Raw genomic sequence first — 18,686 nt, forward strand, 5'->3', positions numbered from 1 at the left:
CACATAACTGAAGAGAACTGGGCAGTTTTTTTGTTTGTGGTAACTTCCCTCAACCTCCCCTTGTAGATAGGAACAAATGCACTTGTCCAGACGAACAGCTTGCTAAGCAAGGACCCCAGTTTCTGGCTTTTTGTTGCAGTTATTACTTTTTTTTTTAAGAAAAGAGTTATTTGAGGAGTAGTTTAATAAAAAAAAATCCCTTCAGCTTGTTTCAGCATCATCCTACCGTTCAGCCCACTGTAGTAGTTTTCCATAAGTCAACAAATCGTTCCCATGTGATACAGCAGACTCACTACAGGATGGAGCAGCGTATTAGCGCCTCAATTTCCATCTACAGAATATAACAAAGCACCAGCATGACAAGATGATTAATCAATAGCTCACCCTGGCCCAGACCCTCACCAGCACACAAGTCCGAGCCGCTGCTCCTGTGTCAGCCCCACTGCCTCACTGCGTTAACAGCCGCCGTTTGCAGCATAATGGGAGGGGAAGTTATTATAAAACCATTTGAGAGGCTGCTTTAGCTCAGAGGTTCAGTTTGGCCGGTTGCTGCGTTCACGTCTTGAACTTTAAAGCTTTCTGTCAGTTCCCCCTTTCTCAGGCACACGCAGGATCACTGCGAGCTCCTGGATCCCTTCCCCGCACCGCGCTGCCTTCCAGCCGCATTTGTGTCTCATTTGTGGTTTTGCTGGTCAGTCACGGAGCGGCGCAGAAAAGCTGCTTGAGTTTAAAGATGCTTCCAGTAATGATTTAAACAAAACACATCCATCTAGCACCAAACAGAAGATCCTTTCTCCATGCCAAAGACCACGTACCTTGCCAGGATTCCAGTTGTAAGAAAAATGTATCCTGAATCCTGGCCAAAACCATCCTCTTCCCATCCCATTGAAAGTCTGTGTAAGTTTTATGAGTATACCTACTATGTGGCTTCCACTCGTCCTATTAATTCATCTTTTGTTTCGATACAGAAAATGGTGCCAACATTAGGAAATGCTCAGCTTTACAGTTCAGATTCACTTAACGAAGGCTGGGGAGCGGGATAAGGGGAGAACAAGCAACAAAGCCAAAAAAATATTACTATAATCCTTTTTTCTTTTCCGTCACTTCTCCCCAATTTAGATTCATTTGTTATTAGAGGAACACAATTTAGCAAAGCAAAGTTTACTATTATGCCTGAATTGGGATTTTAATCAGAATAACATTTAAATAAACCCTGAAATGAGGCCCTACTGCCAGGAACATGCAAGACTGGAGCTGGTGTCCCATATCTGCGGCAGGATTTTTTGGGGACCAGCTGCCCCTGAGGACCACCATGAGCCACACAGAGCTCTGTGCCACGGCATCCTGCAAGGAGAGGCTCCTTTTAATTTGATGCAGGATGACTGTGTGACAGCTGAGGCTGTCTGCATCTATAAATCCACTCAGGGAAGTTTTTAGAACCTCTTATTGTGAAAGGTGCTGTGGAAATAAGAAGCACTGAGACAATTGGCTGGGCAGGAGCTGTAGCAGTATCTGCCCTGCCTGCCTGACTCGAGGATCTGCAAGAAGGCACCTTCAGAAAAGATCCTTCTTTTTCTAGCTTTATTAGAATGCTAATTAATTCCAGAAAAGCTAAAGAAATGTGATGAAATGTTGCACTGCTAAGGAGAAGTTTTGCCTGAGAACCTGGAAGCAGAACTCTCCTCGCAGGAGGGTCTAGTGGGAGAAAGGGGTTAGTGGTCATTTTGATGCTAAATTATCAGTAATTAAGAAGTTGATTTTTCTGGGATTGAAGAAAATTTTAAACAGCTGCTTCTTTCAAGCCCTTATTCCTCGTTTTCATTAGCATGCGCTGAGGCAATCTGGGAAATATATTTCAATGTGCATTATGCTATGTCAAGACCTCAGCATCTGTACCTTGGGGCAGATACGTGTGAGATAGCAAGGGTGGGTTTGCCAGCACGCACATGTGGAAATGTTCAATTTGTAATATGATTATAGCCCCCAAACAAAGCCCGCTTGATACCTGTGGCATATTTGTTTCATGGTAAGTGCAGAAAATTCTCAAAATCGTGTCATGTTTCGCATCCCCAGCCAACTCAAACTGTAGAAGTAGCACTTCAATTCCTGGGGAGTCTCTTTAAACAGGCATATGTCAGGCCCAATTAAGGTCTGGGAAGCCCCATGCTAATTGGGCTGAGGCCCACAGCAGCAGGACGTGGTCACTCAGCATCGTGGCCCTGGCCCAGGCATGTGCTGGGGTTCTGCTTAGCCATGGTGCTCCTCAGGGCTGCTGCATGGGAAGCCATGCTCCAAAAGCACCTGGAAGAGGTTAAGTGGAGTGAGAACTTTTACTAGCAGTGGATAGATAAAGCAGCTCAGGGTGGTAAGCCACCAGATCGCTGTGTGGTCCTGCATCCAAAGAAGCCTTCAGGTACCTGCGGCAGGATTTGGGGCTGGGCTTTGTGCCCCCCACCCTACATGTCTGTCTCTCATCGGGAGTGCGGGCTGGCCTGGTGACATCCAGGTGTGAGCACAGCCTTTTGTCACAAGTCAAACATGTGAAACGTGATGTGGTTTTGAGAATTTTCTGCACTTCATTTGATTTCCGTGTCCCGAGACATGTTGTCTCATCTACTCAGTAGGCTCCCAAAATATAGGGTAACTGCTCTTATTGCAACTCACGTGCTAAGGCACCCAGAAAAAAAAAGAAGGCAAGAGCTAAGATGTGGAGATGAACTGAAGCATACTGAGATTTTAAACCCAGAATTTCATCAGGATTTGTGTTGCAACCCCAAGCAGTGGTCTCCATTTCAGATCCCTACAAACAACAAACATGAAACCGAAACACTGCAGGGCAGAGGCTCAGAGTCTTCATTCAAAAATGAATCTTCCAAATTATGGAGCCACATGTTTCATTGCACCCAAACTTCTCTCCTGCTTCCAGCAGGCCTGTTATTCACCCACCTGCTGCATCTTCTCACTTATGTGCCTGTAGGCTGAGCACGGCCGAGGATCTTTTTGAGCTTCCACTCTCTCCTGGCTGACACCGATCAGACAAACAGCGGCTGGGTTCTTCCCAAACGTCCCCACAGGCCCCAAGAGAACACGGTGTGCCTTTGTCCTTTCAGAGGAGGAAAACATCAGCAACAAAAAAGCAAGGACCTCTTACGGCATTACATTGTTCCTCAGCAAAAATTGATCTGTGAAAACAACTTCAGTACTTTTAAACATTGAATAGGACACAAGGCCAACATTAAACTTAGAAGAGTCATCCTGCTGCAGCTCATTCCTTATGATTTACTGAACAAACTGGATAAAAGCAAAATATTCCAAAGAAGACATAGAAAACGTGCCTGTAATATCCAGCACCATGCTCACACCTTAAAAGAAGATCTTTGCAACCCTAGAGCAACCTGAAGTCCCTGTGCTACGTAACAGTGAGATGCACTGCCATGCTTGCCCCATCTCAGCAGGGGACTCCCAAAGATGTGAAGTCTATTCGGCTGCAATCACAACTGTGCAGTAAAAACTTCATCCGAAGGGTCCTCAGAACCTCTGCTCAATGCAACCACAAGCCACAAAACCCTTTGCAATTCACTCTAACAAAGTAAAGACCTTTATTACTTTTAGAGTTGATTCCCTGGTACTCCTTTTGGAAGCTGTTATGCTAGTTTTATTACTTAAGAGCTATTAAAACCTTAACCACTGCATGGAGCAGCTTGCTCCAGCTTTACACTCATCCATAAAAACCTTGAATGGGAGATCAAGAACTAGCTTTTGGAGCCGACACCTTGTCAGCTGAAGAATGCCAGAATCAGGTCAGAATTTGTCCCTGCCCCATCTCAGTGTACAGACCAGGGTGAGAAGCTGAAGTGGAGGAGCAGGACTGGTAACTGGATTTTTGCCATGCTTTCCTTCATTGCTTGTAAGGAAGGTCAAGTGGAAAGTCGTGGTGACCTTTCCTTCCACCTGGAGCCAATTGTAAAACAAGCTCTGCTTGTGCCACCGTCTGTTAGCTTAGCAAGGAGCAGTGGTGGAAGGAACTTTGATGCAAGATCTAGGAGAGCAGGAACAGGGACTGGGGTACATCTAAATACTGACACCACCATAAAACAACAGAAATCCTTACCCAGTCTGAATGTGGTGTGCTGCTAGGAGAGAAGAAACGCGCTTAAGTCATCATCAGGATGGCACGGCAGTGTTGGAATCGCTCAGCCACCCCCAAATATCCCTCAGAGGCATGATTGCAAAACTGAAGCAACCTGACATGGTGTAATGGAACTGGTACGGGCCAAAAGCATCTACAAGGGAACTCCTTATATCAGTCTTTCTGTTGCTCAGATACTGGTGGTGTGTGTAATACAGGAGCTAGCTCAAAGCCTCTCATTATTTTCACTTTTTATTATAGAGTCCAAAAATCTGGCTTTCTCAGCTTGCCGTTGGTTCCAAAACATAACTTCCTTCTCCTCTACCCTGCCACTGAATTTTTAATATTTCCTCTTTGGAAAATGTCAGAAGCCTCAGCAGGGTGTTGGTTTCTGCTATAGCACAGCTCTGCTGGGGATGAAAGAGGCTGGGGGGCAGCACTTTGCCATCAGAAAAATTCTTCCCTTTTTCCCCACCGTAACAAAAAAAAAAAAAAAAGAGAGAGAGAAAAAAAAAAAAAAATCTCCCAAACCTGAAAGACCAGCCTCACAAATTATCCATTTATCATGTTTCTTCGTTTCAGCTGAAACAATGATCCCGGTACATTTTCTTTTAAACTTTGTCTCCCAGTCAGAGTGGCCACCTACTTTGTTGTCCAAATTTCTCGTGCAGCTCAAATCCTACAATGCATAATCTCAGTAGGGTTATCAGTTATGTCATGCATTATAAAGCCTCCAATCAGCGTAGTGGGAAACAACATTTTCATTTAATACCAGGAGAAACAGTGGAAGTCAGCGATTGATACCAACACAATGATGGGAAAAAGTGTCCAGAGGTGCTACTCACATAATCTCACTTTACAACATCTTGAAAATTCAATAGAAAGGACTTTGCTAACAATACCAGAATGACATACCACTGATTATTGTTCCTAAAGCTCTTAACAATAAGAAAGCTCTCTAAATATATCTCAACAAAAAAACATATAACAGTTTGTTTCTTCTCTCTCTTTTTTTTTCCTTCACAAAGCACACAGTATTAGTCAACAATTGCTCTGTGGTGTAAACCCATAAAGGCTGTTGGCTGGCAATGTTCTGGGAAATGAGCTCTTGAAAGATCCTTTTTTTCTTTTTTAAACATGCCTAACAATTGTATCTTGAAACAATCCTGGAAGCACAAGTATCTGCAAGCTGCAAGGACCCACTCTAACTTATTTTCTTGAGGCTGAGGAAAGAACCAGCTACTCACGCATTTTCTTCGCACACTTCAGAGTTCAGACACGAGAAGTAATGTTTAGCTCGGAGCAGGAATGAAAACCTTTTTAAGCACCAAGTGTTTCTTGTTAAGCCCCCGGTCTCTGCAGAGTTGGGTGAGTTATCCAAATGACACGTGAGCGCTTTTCTGCTTAATCTCAGCAGCCAGAGCCCTCAGTTTAACACGACTTAAAGAAAGGGTTAAAATGCAATTAAGCATACATTAAATACACCAGGACATTTCCCTCGGAGGCGAAGTTGAAACAGGCATCTTTACTGCTAAAACCACACTTAAGAGCCTGAGCTAGCAACCACTTAGTAGTCAGTGTCTGCTGCACAAGGGCCCTAAAATAATTCATTGCTCAGCACCTTCCAAAAGCAGCCCCTGCCTCTGGGGCCACTGCTGCTAATACAGAAGCACACATGAAGCCACGTACAGCAATAAATCACTTACTTGCCTTGCAGCATCAGGCCTGCAGCAACATTTCATTGCGACGTTATTGAGTCGGTGCGTATGGCCATCCCGAAAGTGGCTGATAAAGATTAAATAATAATTTAAATTCCTTTGATAGTGTTTACATTTAAGAAAGCAAACCCAACCCTTATGTCACGCGAATCTCAGCTGCAGTTATAGCATTTATGGCATTAAACGACCAACGAAAGGTCTCTAAAAATCATTAACTGAAGTAAACATTGAATCACGTTACAGAGTCAACAACAGAGGTTTTTTCTGAAGGAAATAAACGTGTCGCTCTCGAGGATATCGAGTGAAATATTCGCTGGATCTTCTTTTATTACGGGCTCTTAATCTCTCTGTTTACTATTGAAGTGGTTAATAAGCAATTCCTAAAACAGATCCAGAAGGTGTGTTTAGCAGCCTGCCTGTCAGCTCAAACCATCACCTACCCACGTTTGGCAATCCTAGCTCCATTCCACCTTAAGCACTTATTGGGACCATTATTTTTGTTCTGTGAACACAGACGTCAGTTGTATAGATTCAGTTAAGATCTGTTTGCTGTTGATGTATATAAACAGCATTTCCTGGCTACAAGATATATCTGAAGGAAGAACTTCTGCAAACACTGCAGGATGATCCAGCGGATGGAGTGAGAAATGTGAAAAGCCTTCCTCGAGCACTGGCTGTTTGGCACTGCTTTCCCTGCAGCATCACCTATGGCACTTGTTATTGCTGTTCAATAACCCCAAATTTATGTAATGAGGAAGACTCATTATATATTCTCACTTGCAGAGTTTCTCCTCTTCCCAGTAAACATTATGGATGTCTTTTAAAGCACATTCTGCTACGTTTTTTGGAGCCTGGTATTGAATCAACCGTACCATCTCCAGCAGTTGAATATATCTACACTACTTAAACCCTTTGGATTAAATAAGATCTTGTTTTCTCATCCTTTCTCTAATATGCAAGTACAGTCCTAATTAGGGGTCTTCCTCCATACAGTACGTAACAGCTGAGTTAGGGGCTGACTCTCCCAAAGGCAGGATTGGAAATACTCCTGGACTTGACATGGTTTCAAACACGGCTTTGCACGTTCTGCAGTTTTTCACTCCTCTCTGATTTTATAGACTTACACTTGCACAGTTTGGGACATACCATTCACTGCTCACCCGACAGACGGCAGCAGCTACAGCGGCTGGGAGTAACTCCGGGAGCAGGGAGATGCTTTCAAATTATCCCTACTTAAAGGTCCCTGTGCTCATGCCCGAGTGTGTGCACTGCTGTACCAGTGCAGGCAGGTGCATGGCAGAGCTTCTAACGGTGTTTTGTTTTGAACTCAAGTATAGGAAGCTGTTTCAATAGCAGGAGCCAGAGCATCTCTGCAGTGGGCAGGCAAATACAAAACGAGCTGTATTTCATCACTTTGCTGTTTTAAATTTTTAGATTTTTTTCAAATTCCTGTTGAAAAGTTCCACCTTGACATTGCTGGACAGCAGAGCTGCCAAACGCTCCTCACTAGGAATCGGGTGCCTTGAGGCTGTGGGGCAAACCATCCCATCTCCTTTACAAATCCTTCAGCCGTATGCATCTTCTCTCTGCCTCACCGACCATCAGTGCTCCCAAATTCTGACCCAGGAGAGCAGCCACCTGCCCAGCAGGAGGACAGGGAGCCCAGCCTGGCCTCTTGGTGATGCTTGGGGCTGGCACGGCGTTTGGCTGGGCACCTTGCCCCAGACCTGCACTGCAGCCTCACAGCCACTCTGACATGCCTGCAAAAATATGTTCCCCACTGACCGCACGAACAAACGCGCACTTCGTGAGCAACATGATTCATTTGTGATCTGAGGTTTAGAGGCAGAGCTTTCTGCAATTTTATTTCTTTTTTTTTTTTAATGCTATCTGGCACGTTTGAAAGCACTGTCCAAGAACATGAAACCTTTATGTAAAAGATTTTCCATTACTTCTTATTTGTGCGTCTTCTTCTCAGTGCTCACCCCAGTCCTTACGGTAAAACTGGCATCAGCTTTTTGAAAACAACAGAGGCTTTGGCTGCTGCCACGAATGCTGCAATTCTTCTTGTGAGAGCCCAGAAATGTGCCCCGTGGGGATGGAGAAGAGTGAAGGACCCTTCCTCCCTTCCTGCCCGTAAGCACAGCATTTCTTGTCTGTATCGACGTATCTAACATGAGAGAAATAAAGTGTGGAAAACTTCTTTCAGCTGCATTTCATGGGCAGGCTCTTTGATCATCTGATGCCTGAGTTTTATTCAGCACACAAGAAAATGGACAAGTTAGGTACGAGCTAGCTGCTGCTAAACGGCTGTCGACGTTGCCAGCAGTCATTAGGCAGCATTTGGCTTTGACCAGGAATACCATAAAATGGGAGCAAACCCTTCTACCTCCTGCACTGGGGCAGTATTTCACAGCTGCTGCCCTGATGTGCAGCTCCACAGCTAAACCTCAGAGCAAACTGGGTCTGCAAACAGGTAACGAGGCGTTAGTGAACTGTGCCTTGCATGTCTGATTGCAGTTTGGTTTACAGACAGTGGTGCGAGGATGGAATCCTGTGACAGATTTCTCTTAACGTTGTCTGTGGTTTATTTTTCTTTGCAGAGAAGTGCGGCACCTTCCCAGCCCTAATTGCCGGCTGCTCTCTCGTGGCTGTTTGGGGGAACTGCTGGCGTTCCCTCCTGCGGGTCAAAAGTAGCTTTTTTCACAACAAATTACAGTAAAGAGCCAGTTGCCAACTGGAAGTGACCCTAGGCAATTACACATTCTCCAGAAAGAGGATTTCCAACTGTTTTCAGGGCTCTTTACAGCCGAGTGCACAAGCTCTGGGCTACCGCAGCTCCTTGTTGGCTGGTACTGGGGAGCAAATTCATTTTTTTGCCTATCCACTGCCTGCTTGAGAAGCCAAGAAACAGGCAGGAGCTAAGGCACTCCTGCCTGCTTGCCTTGCTGGGCAGACAGCAGCAGTGATGTACTCGTGATGCTCCCAGGCATTGGCAGCAAGTTTTGCTTAATTAGCTGGTAGCAACTGTCCCAATTTGGAAATCCTGCCTTGCAATTCTTTTCAATTACGCCAAGTATAAGAAACAGAGCATGCATTCGTACGTGGAGCATTACACACGAGCCAGACCTGAGCAGTGCAGAAAGGCTGCCTTGATTCATTGCACTCATATGATTTTGGCTGCAGTAAATTCACTCTCCCGCTACAGCATGCAATTTGAGGGATTATTGAATACTGGCACAAACAGAAGGAATCATCAAAGTCTAGATAATTGCTGGCTTTTTTTTTCCCTTCCACTGTCATTGCTTTACCAGCTATTGTCTCTCTGTTTGGGAAAGCACGGCCAAATACCTCTCATAAGAAATAAAATATTAAACAAGTAAATTTTATTCCTTCTTCTGTTTCTTTTCCTTGTGGTAGGACTCACTCTTATGTGCCGTCCTTTACAGCCTCCAGGAAGTTTTTGGTTTCTTCTCCTATTTCAGTATTCCTTGCTTCATCTTTGCCTCTGAAAAATGCTATACAAGATCTGGTCCTTTTTTTTTTTTTTTTGTTAGCACCAAAACTCTTGGCCCCTTTAAGTTACAGACAGAAATCTAACACCTCTTCTTCAGCAGAAGGAGTTTGCTTTTTATGACCGTCACAGCAGCCTGTGAAATCACTGGAAAAGCTTTCTGCTCACCCCAGTGAGCAGCAGGCTGACAGACAGGAGAGCGCCTTCCCTCTCAGCCTTCGCCTGCCATTTGTCTTCCCTGCAATCCCCACACTTCGGTTCCCCTCAGCATCACTGGGAGATCATTGGCCGTTTCAGAAAAGACAACTGCTCCATCAGAGTGGAAATCTGAGCTTGCACATATGTTTGAAGTTAAGGTCTTCTTCCCAGAAACGCTTTGTGAAGCTCTTCTCCAGGCAAGCCTTTTCCAGTAAGATAGTGTCTCCTTGCCTGATATTTTGCTTAGTCTCATTTTCTTTTATCTTCCTTGTCGAACTTAGATGTCGCCATTCACTACTAGCAGATGTGGTTTGGGATTCCTACATTCTTTTATGCCTTTATTTCAGAGCTTTCATCACAGCTTCTCTTTCAGCTAGGTGAATCAAAGGCCTTTCCATAGTCCAGTCAATGCAAGCTATACATGATGGCTTGTTTTATTTGGCAATCTTCTCCAGTATGTGATTCATTGTCTGCAGGTGATTCATAGTTAGGAAATTACTTCTGAACCCTGCCAGTGCTTGTGGTTGATTAAAGTTCAGAAGTCCCTGTAGTCTGTTCACCAGTGCTTTTTTGTCAACTCAAATATTTGTGTGCAGTAAAGAACAGTAAAAAGTGGATGTGCTATTGACATGAGCAATTTACTTGAATGCTTGCATCTTTAGAAAGTTCTACCAGAATCTCTAGAACTGGCATGAAACTGTTTCACAATGTCTGACTAAATGAATCACGTTTTACAAATAAATATCTGTCAAATTGTTCAATTACTTGAGATCCAGTCATTAAGCAATAAAATAAAGCAGTAAATAGGAGACATCTGCTGCAAAGTGCTACAGAAACATAAGCATCTTTCTCAAGTTACCTTCTTTGCATTTCGGTATAATGATTCACCAAAAATGTCTTACCCAAGGCAATCAAATGTCAGAAAATTGTCCCCCGCAAAACAATATAGGCATAGCTTGGTATCTTACCCAAAGCAAACAGAGCTGAACGTCTTGGTGGAGCCTACCTAGGAACAAAGACGGCTGCACCGATCGGTCGGCGTGCTGCAGCGTTATTAGGTGAGATCAGATAGTTTGGATTGCTGAAACCTGAAAAGAAAAATAATACTGGGAGTCATTCCTTCTGATCTTGAATTAATTTTTTAAAGATGTAAATGCTCCCTTTCCTTTGAAAGATAATATTTCCCATAACGGCCTAGAGAGAACCCAACCTCCTCTTCGGAAGACTGCTGTGCTTTACATCAGAGCTCGTAGCAATAACATTAATATTCAGGGCATGGATGGTTGAAGAGTTTAAACACCGAGTCTCTAAAGACTGCCTGGTCAAATCCACTGCAGCAGTAACTGAATACTGAAGTTTGGTAACTCATAGGTGGCTGCTGCCAAACCGAAGGGGATAACAGCTTGTTCCCATCAGGCACATCTCTGCATCAAGTCTGCCTCTTTCCCCAGAAGGACAATGGGCGTTTTTGGCAGCACCAGCCCTCAGTGATGATGCAGAAAGTATTTTTTCCAAGAATACAAATTCATTAAAATATTTTTGGAAACGCATCTCCAGATAACAGAAAAATTAAAGAACTGTAGCCTTTTCCATAGGCTTTCAGGAAGCTCAAACTCATTGCTTCATCTGGAGTATCACTTTGCAGGCACTGCTTGATTCATGTTTCTTTGAAAAAGAAAATATTTTCTAAACTTATCTTGATAGTTACAGAATTTCCTGTCAAAGATACATTTTTCCTGCCAAAAGATTCCTACCATGCTGAAGAAGTACTTCAAAAAACTGTAACACTGGCATGGTGCTTGCATATTTTACTTGTAATGGAGCATATTACAAATATAAATGGAAAGAATGGTCAAGTATCCAAATCTGCATCATCACAGAAGTATTGGTTTCTTTCAGATCTCTGAGTACAACATTTCAGCACCAGCTCCATCTTGTTAATGGCTCCCAGTTAATGGTTAAAACTGGAATTGCACAACTTCAACCCAGGCAATGCAAAAGTTTCTTTGTATACGTCACAATTCTTTTCTAAACAGAATTGCTGTTACTTCTCCACGCTTCAGGTTGGGACAGTTTCCCTGCACGTACCTCCATTCAGATATAAAAACGTATTCAGTGACCATAGTTGTTTCCATATCCCTCACACACCTCTCTCTGAACAGACAGGAATGCTCCCACGTAGGTGATGTTTTCCAAAAGCCATCAGCTCCTTTCCGTCGGTTGCCATTTGTGTTTTCAACTCTTGCTGGCTCAGCAAAACTTCAGCTTGCGGTGCGTGCTGAGATGTGGCTGCTTTTGTAAAACCTCCTGCAAACAACAACAACGAGCTTTTTTTTCTTTCCTGTCTTTCTTTCTTTTAAACACAGTGCTCAACATTGAATTCCTGCTTCGTTTTGCCAAAGGTATTTGGCTTGGTCACTCAGCCGCTCTGATAGCTGAGATATCAGCAAACTTTGCCTTTCTCCAACATGTGCTTTTTATTTTAGGCTATGCAAAAACTATGTCATGACACCAGGGGAAATCTATCCTCCCACATCCTGGGAAAAAAAGGATGGTAGTTGATTCAAATTGGTATCCACTCTTCCGTGACATCAAGTGCATACACATCTAGCTGATAAACATATTTACCTGCAGTGTTTCTCTATGGCTCAGACACCAAGAGAAGCATGAAATCCACCATGAGCAGTAGATGGACCTCCACAAGGAACCATAACTCTGGCTCATTGACTTTATTTCTATATGTCTTGTTGTTGTTTTGTTTGTTTTTTAAATTAACCCAAAAAGGTCCAAAACAACAAATGTGTTGTTTTTTTTTTTAAAGTAGGACTCAAAAGACAAAGCATGTGCGCAGATAAAACAAAAGACCTCCGTGATTTTGCCTCTATTTCTCTGAAATAGAGTTACTGTGGAACTCCAGTCTAACTAGTTATAGTATAGGGATGTAGCCTCATCACACACCAGGGAGAGAGAGGAGGTGGAAAGACGATTTTCTGAAACAAAACTGCATGATTGCACATCGTGCTCAATTATATGCAATAGGAGAGTCAGCCTGCACATGCAGACCAACACCACCAGTGTTCACGTGTCTGCTGGCTTTCCAAAGGCAGTGATGCAGGAGGAACTGAATGCTCTCACTGGCACATTTCTAGGACCTGTAAAATAATTCTATAACCGTGAGCCCAACCCACTAGAGTGGTGGGATCCCTTCTGAGAGCCTGGAGATGCTTCTTCGAAACAACAGCTCTTGAGAATCATTTACAAATGTTGCCCCATCTGTAAACACAAGAAACATCCCTAATATAAACAGCGTCCCTCGCTCTGCAAGTGAGAGGAGAAATGAACAGGAAGCAGTGCACTAGAAGGAGGAATAAATCAACGACAGACTTTTATGAAACAAGACATCTTGGTCCTTATGCATGCACTCACACACCAAAATCACTTATTAACTCCACATGGATCAAGCAAACCCTTTGGAAAAGAGAGCCTAAAAAGATGAAGAACATGAAAGGAGCATCTAGAAACAGATGGGACATAACGTTTTCAATAAACCCTAACATAGATGGGAATCTCACATAGCAGCAGCTAAACTACCTCGTGCTGTGAGCCCATCAAATTTCACAAGCTTAACAACATTGGTCCGAATCTATACATGTGGATGAGAGTTTGCAGAGGATAAATCTTGCATGTTATTCAAAGCTGATGAGCTGTGTGGTTCAGCAGTAGGGATGCTCCCCATAGGTTAATACAAGGTGCTCATGTAGCATAGCACTGGAAGGAGCAGCTTTTCAGTGTGATTTGAGAGCAGGGGTATCATCATTCATCAGTGCTACTTGCCTGGTTTATGACTGATTTACCCATCTGCCAATTTTCCACTCCCTTGCTCTGAACTTTGACTGGGCCAATTTTTTTTTTTTTGTTCTATGCCTCAATCTGGGCCTTAATTTTAAATTAAAAAAGAAAAAAAATCCCCAAACTCTGGTAATATTCTGTAGTTACTATTTTCATTACAGAAAGACCAACAAGCCCCAAAATAAGACTGGAGCCAATATGCTCAGCTCTGCACAAACGGAGTGCAATTCTCCTTCCCTTGAATACTCTGCAGCCAAAATATGCAGACAGGACCAGAAGTTCAAAACACAGGTAAAGAGCAATACAGAGAATAAAACTCTCTGTCCCAGTTCCCTGTATACTGCCCAAGCTATCCGTTCATCCAAGCCCTTCTAATGCCTGCTAATAACTACTGAGGGATAGTTTTTAATTGAGAGCTACTGTAGTACTGAGGAATACACGAGTTCCCTATGACAAAGATGAGAAACATTCTTGACTGAGGAGAGAAAGATGCCCCAAGGTATGATCATATTTCCCATTAAAAAGCTTTGTGTATCTTCCGATGTAACTGAACATTAATAGCCACCAATTAAACCTGACAAAACAGATAATAAAAATCTACAGATATCTTTAATAAGCGACAGTGCCTACAACTTAATTACCTTAATCACATTTTCTGTTACTGCATGGCTGGCAGTTCATAACCAACCACCCCACCTACCTCCTCCAAGTGTTTGATATAAAGCACCTTCACAAAAAGACCTTCACTTTGCAGGAAAGCTCTATTCGTCTGTGAATTAAGCAAGGAAATTTGTATCCAGGGTCAGATCACTTTGGTATTATTTGCAATGGAATGGGGCTCCCTGGGAATATTATCTCCTCACAAGGTGCTTGCTGCCAGTGCTGGGCCAGAAGCGCATAGCATGTAAGTCAGGACATCAAGGCCAGACTGGAAGATGCTTTGAGCAACCTTCTAGAGGAAGGTGTCCCTGCTTGTAGCAGGGGGTTGGAATTAGGTGATCTTAAAAGTCCCTCCCAACCCAAAACATTCTATGATTCTATGATGCATCCTCTGCATTTAAGGCATTAGTGTGAAATCCTGGGAGGTGTGACAGACCGGGTCAGCCCTGCCTTACCATGCCCAACAGGTATGGAAGAGAAGAGCATGGTGATGGGGATGGCCACCCTGCTCGAAGATCTCTGTGGGACTGCTCTTGCCACCCTGCATCATTCTGGGAAACAAGGTTGTGTTGATGACTGATTGTCTTTTACTGTGATTCCCTGCAGTCCTGACCTATTTAGGAGGGGAAGGGTGATGCCGAAGCAAAGAGCTCCCAGTTCAAAGCACATCCGAGCTGCTGTCATGAGCAATCCCCAGTAGAGCTGGTGCCTGGATCATTGTGCTGACTTCCATGGACAGAATCTGGGAAGCGACTTGGCTAAGTTCATGGAGTTCTGCAGTATGCATTCATTCACAATAAGCTTTTGGGAGAAAGAACAGAAATTATTTGTTTCCCACTTCTGAAACCACATACCAGTCAGACGCAAGGATGTTTCTGAAAATAGATGGCAGAGTGAGAATAGTTCAACAAGGAAATCTTTCTCTCTATTATTACTCTCCTAATCAAAATATTAGCAGGACTTAAGATTATGCCTTCCACTCTTTGTTACTACAACTGCTGTTTCTACCCAGCCTATGAATATTGTTTTTCTGGGGGGAAGATTTAAGAGTCTTTCATAGGAAATAAATACAATTATCCTCTTTTTACTATTGGAGAAACAGAGACAGAGAACAAAGACTTCAGATCTTCCCCAGAACCTAGTCTGTGAAATGTCCATGCTGGATAACCACAGTCCTCAGAAAAAAACAGAAGACATGGGATCTAGGAAAGCTTCAACTGTTTTATAGACACATTTACGCATATCAGAACATTTCATCTCAGGCAGCTGACACTGCAGGTAGCTGCTAATTAAAATCTGGTGTGCTGTGGCTACTGTCTTTAAAATTCTGGCCAGCACATGTTTTATTTCTCTTCATATTTTCTTGTTGTTTTAGTTTCTGAGCTCATCTGAAGCTATTTTCAAAAGGCAGGTTTATGTTTAAAGATTGAGTTTAATAAGCTTGTACAATATATAAAGAGATTACAATTTATTATTTAAAAAGTTTCCTGACAAGATGTCTACAAGAAACATGACCCAAACCACACCGCCTTGTAATAATACCTCTTAAAAATTCCTGACCTCCCACTAAACACTCCTGCAGACTTCCCTGGTTCAGTCCTCACTGAATATCTCATATATGTCCCCTATAACATTACACAGGAGGAAATGAAACGGGAAAGCCATCAGCTCAGACAGACACAAAAATGCTTCCAGGTCGGTCTGCTATCTGCCAGCCACCTTCCTGACTGGGGCTCACCAACCCGAGCCAGAGCAACCTGCACAATCACATCGTACCAGCAACCTTCTGTTAGCTGGGAGTAGTGGCCAAGCACCAGCAGCATGGCAGCCTGTGGGAGACCTGCAGAGACACGGCTCAAGCAAGGACACCTAAAGCATGGTGCCCAGGACCATGGCCAGGTGACTTTTGAAGGTCTCCAAGGAGGGAGAACCCACAGGCTTTCTGGGCAACCTATGCCAGTGCTCAGTTACCCAGACACTAAAGAAATAATTCCTGATCCTCAAACACAACCTCGTGTGTTTCTGTTTGAACAGAAAGCTTCTCATCCTATCGTTAGGCACCACTAAAAATAATCACAGACCAGAATCGTAAAATGGTTTGGGTTGGAATGGACCTTAAACAGCACCTAATTCCAAACTCTAGTGCCATGTATATCATATCAAAGTAGACAAGGTTTGAAGCCCCATTCAACCTGGCTTTGAACACTTGCAGGGACTGGACCTCCACAGATTCTCTGAGCTGCCTGTGCCAGTCCCTCATCACCAGGAGGATGGAAAAGAGCCTGGCTCTGCTTTCTTTGCATCCTCCCTTCAAATTGCCATCACTGCTGGCCCTGGTTTTCCAGCCTACACAAACCTGAGGCGCTGAGTCTGTGCCCTGACCACGGCCAGCACACAGCTTCAAGTATGCAGGGCTGGAACCAGGCGAGATCTGGTGGGGAAATAGGGAAGGAAACAATGCTGGACAGGGCAAGCTGCTTCCCAGCCTCCAGAGATTGCAACCTATACACACAGCCAGCCTTGGTGCACCATGAGTGCTGATCACGGGCTGGTGGTTCATGGCCCACCTCAGCCTCTCACTTGAGCTTCGTTGTCCCCGTGGGTCTCACATGAGCTAAAAGAGACTTGCTTTTCTAGCTGGAGAAGAGCCTTTAGCTACTTTTTTCTTTTTAATTCCTCACGGTAGGATTTTGCAATCTTAGCAATGTTGCTGTGAGGGGACTGCTTGTCCCAAAGTCTGCCAACAGCCATTCATGATCACTAATAGGTAAAATCTACTCTGGGATTTTTAAAGCTTTTAAGCAAGACAGCGTCTAGACTGGTATTTAGTGGCAATACAATTAAATCATACTGAAAAAAGAAAAAGAAAGAGAGATGAAATTATTTTAATTACTTTTTGAAGCCACTTCTCCCCTGCAGAAGTCAGGACTTGATGTGATTTAAATCAGTGCAAATCAGGTGTTACTCACTGACTCTGCAACAGCGTACAGATTAAAGGGATCACAGTGTCAGCCTATAAGCCTACCTAAAGCCTGGTCTATGTTACAGCTACATTTGCAATAAATTATTTTATGTGCTTTTTTTTTTTTTTTTTTTTTGATACAGCACTTGCCAAAGCAGTGCCACAGCACCATGCGGTGACTCAGGAATTCATGTAACATGCCCTAGGTGCAAATTCCATGCTTAAAGCCCCCCAGTGAGTCATGGACATGCTTTCTCTGCCTGTTCTCAATAGGCATCTCGTCCCCTGAAGTACCACCCTGCCTGCTGACCCCCAGCAGGGAGCAGAGGCCAACCACGGCTGTGCTGAAGGCAGATGCCAACGGTCTCTCACCAGGCGGCTGAGGCCCATTTTTTGTGGCACCAACCCAGGGACTATTTCACAACTGAAATGGACTCGTAGTCCCCAGCCCAGATATGGAGAGGGCTGCTCCTTATATCTTTCCCCTGTACTGTCACATTTATTGTTTCCCCTTTATGCTGGGGTGGATGATCCAATGGCATTGATTTGCTCCTTGGGCTTAGGCGACCCTCTGCATCAGATGCATCTCCAATGCCTAATGCTCTTCCCTTAGATAATTAAACCTTCATTTGTTGCTTCCTTGCAACTCCAGCTTTTAAAATTAGACTTTTTTTTTTTCCCTGTTAGGTTAGGATCTCTTCCAACTTCCAATCCCCAATTTAGATTACATGCTCAGAAACTAACTCCAAACATTTACTGCGTTTGAAGGTCACAGTGCTATTGATTGATTTCCAGTTATAATGTATGTTGTCCTAACATGAGTTAAAAACATTCTGGGCTAAATCCAAAAATGCTGGGATCAAAGCATCTGGACTTGTTGCTTTCATGTTTGGCACTTAAAGGGGCTGGCAGTCACCAATGTGGTCTTGGCTGGGCTATAGTTGTTTTCATTCTCTGATGTGAAACAGTTGGGAATCACAGACCCTCCAACAGTTATAGTGGACTAAATAAAAATTGGCTTAATAACCTGCCAAGCATTTGAAAGTGCCAGTCTCCACAGTTTTTCACAACTTATTGGCCATGGCATGTTTTTCTTTTCATTTCTCTCTCTCTCTTTTTCTCTCTTTTCTTCCTCACTTTTTAAAAAAGAAATAATTTTCTATAAATTACGCTTTTTAAGTTGGGCATTTGAAATAGGCAAACTCTTCATCTCATCAGACTCAATTTGTCATCTTTGATCTGACTTCACTCATTATTTTGGCTGCGCCATCTGATTTTTTAATTTTTGTAAAAAAAAAAAAATACATATATATATATATAAAACATTTTTCCTATCTAACTTATCACATAGGAAAATAAACAAAGTCCTATTTCTTGGCTGGCCTGCCTTAAAGATATTCCTAGTAATGCATCTGCACATCAGCTTTTCACTTTCAAATGCACTTTAAGCAGATTATTCCTCAAGTTTTTCATTAGTCTCCCTAGAAGCCTTCTATTTATATTTGTTGTTTATAAAATAGTATCCAAAGGCCATTGTGCAATGTGTTGCACATAGTCAAAAGCCATCAAGCTCTCAAGACAAACAATGGAAATACTTTGCAGATGGGAGCTACTTTACAGATGGTGTACGGGGGCAGGAGAGCCATGAAGGTTGGA

Source organism: Tetrao urogallus (assembly GCF_951394365.1).
Source record: "Tetrao urogallus genome assembly, chromosome: 9".
Taxonomy (NCBI): Eukaryota; Metazoa; Chordata; class Aves; order Galliformes; family Phasianidae; genus Tetrao; species Tetrao urogallus.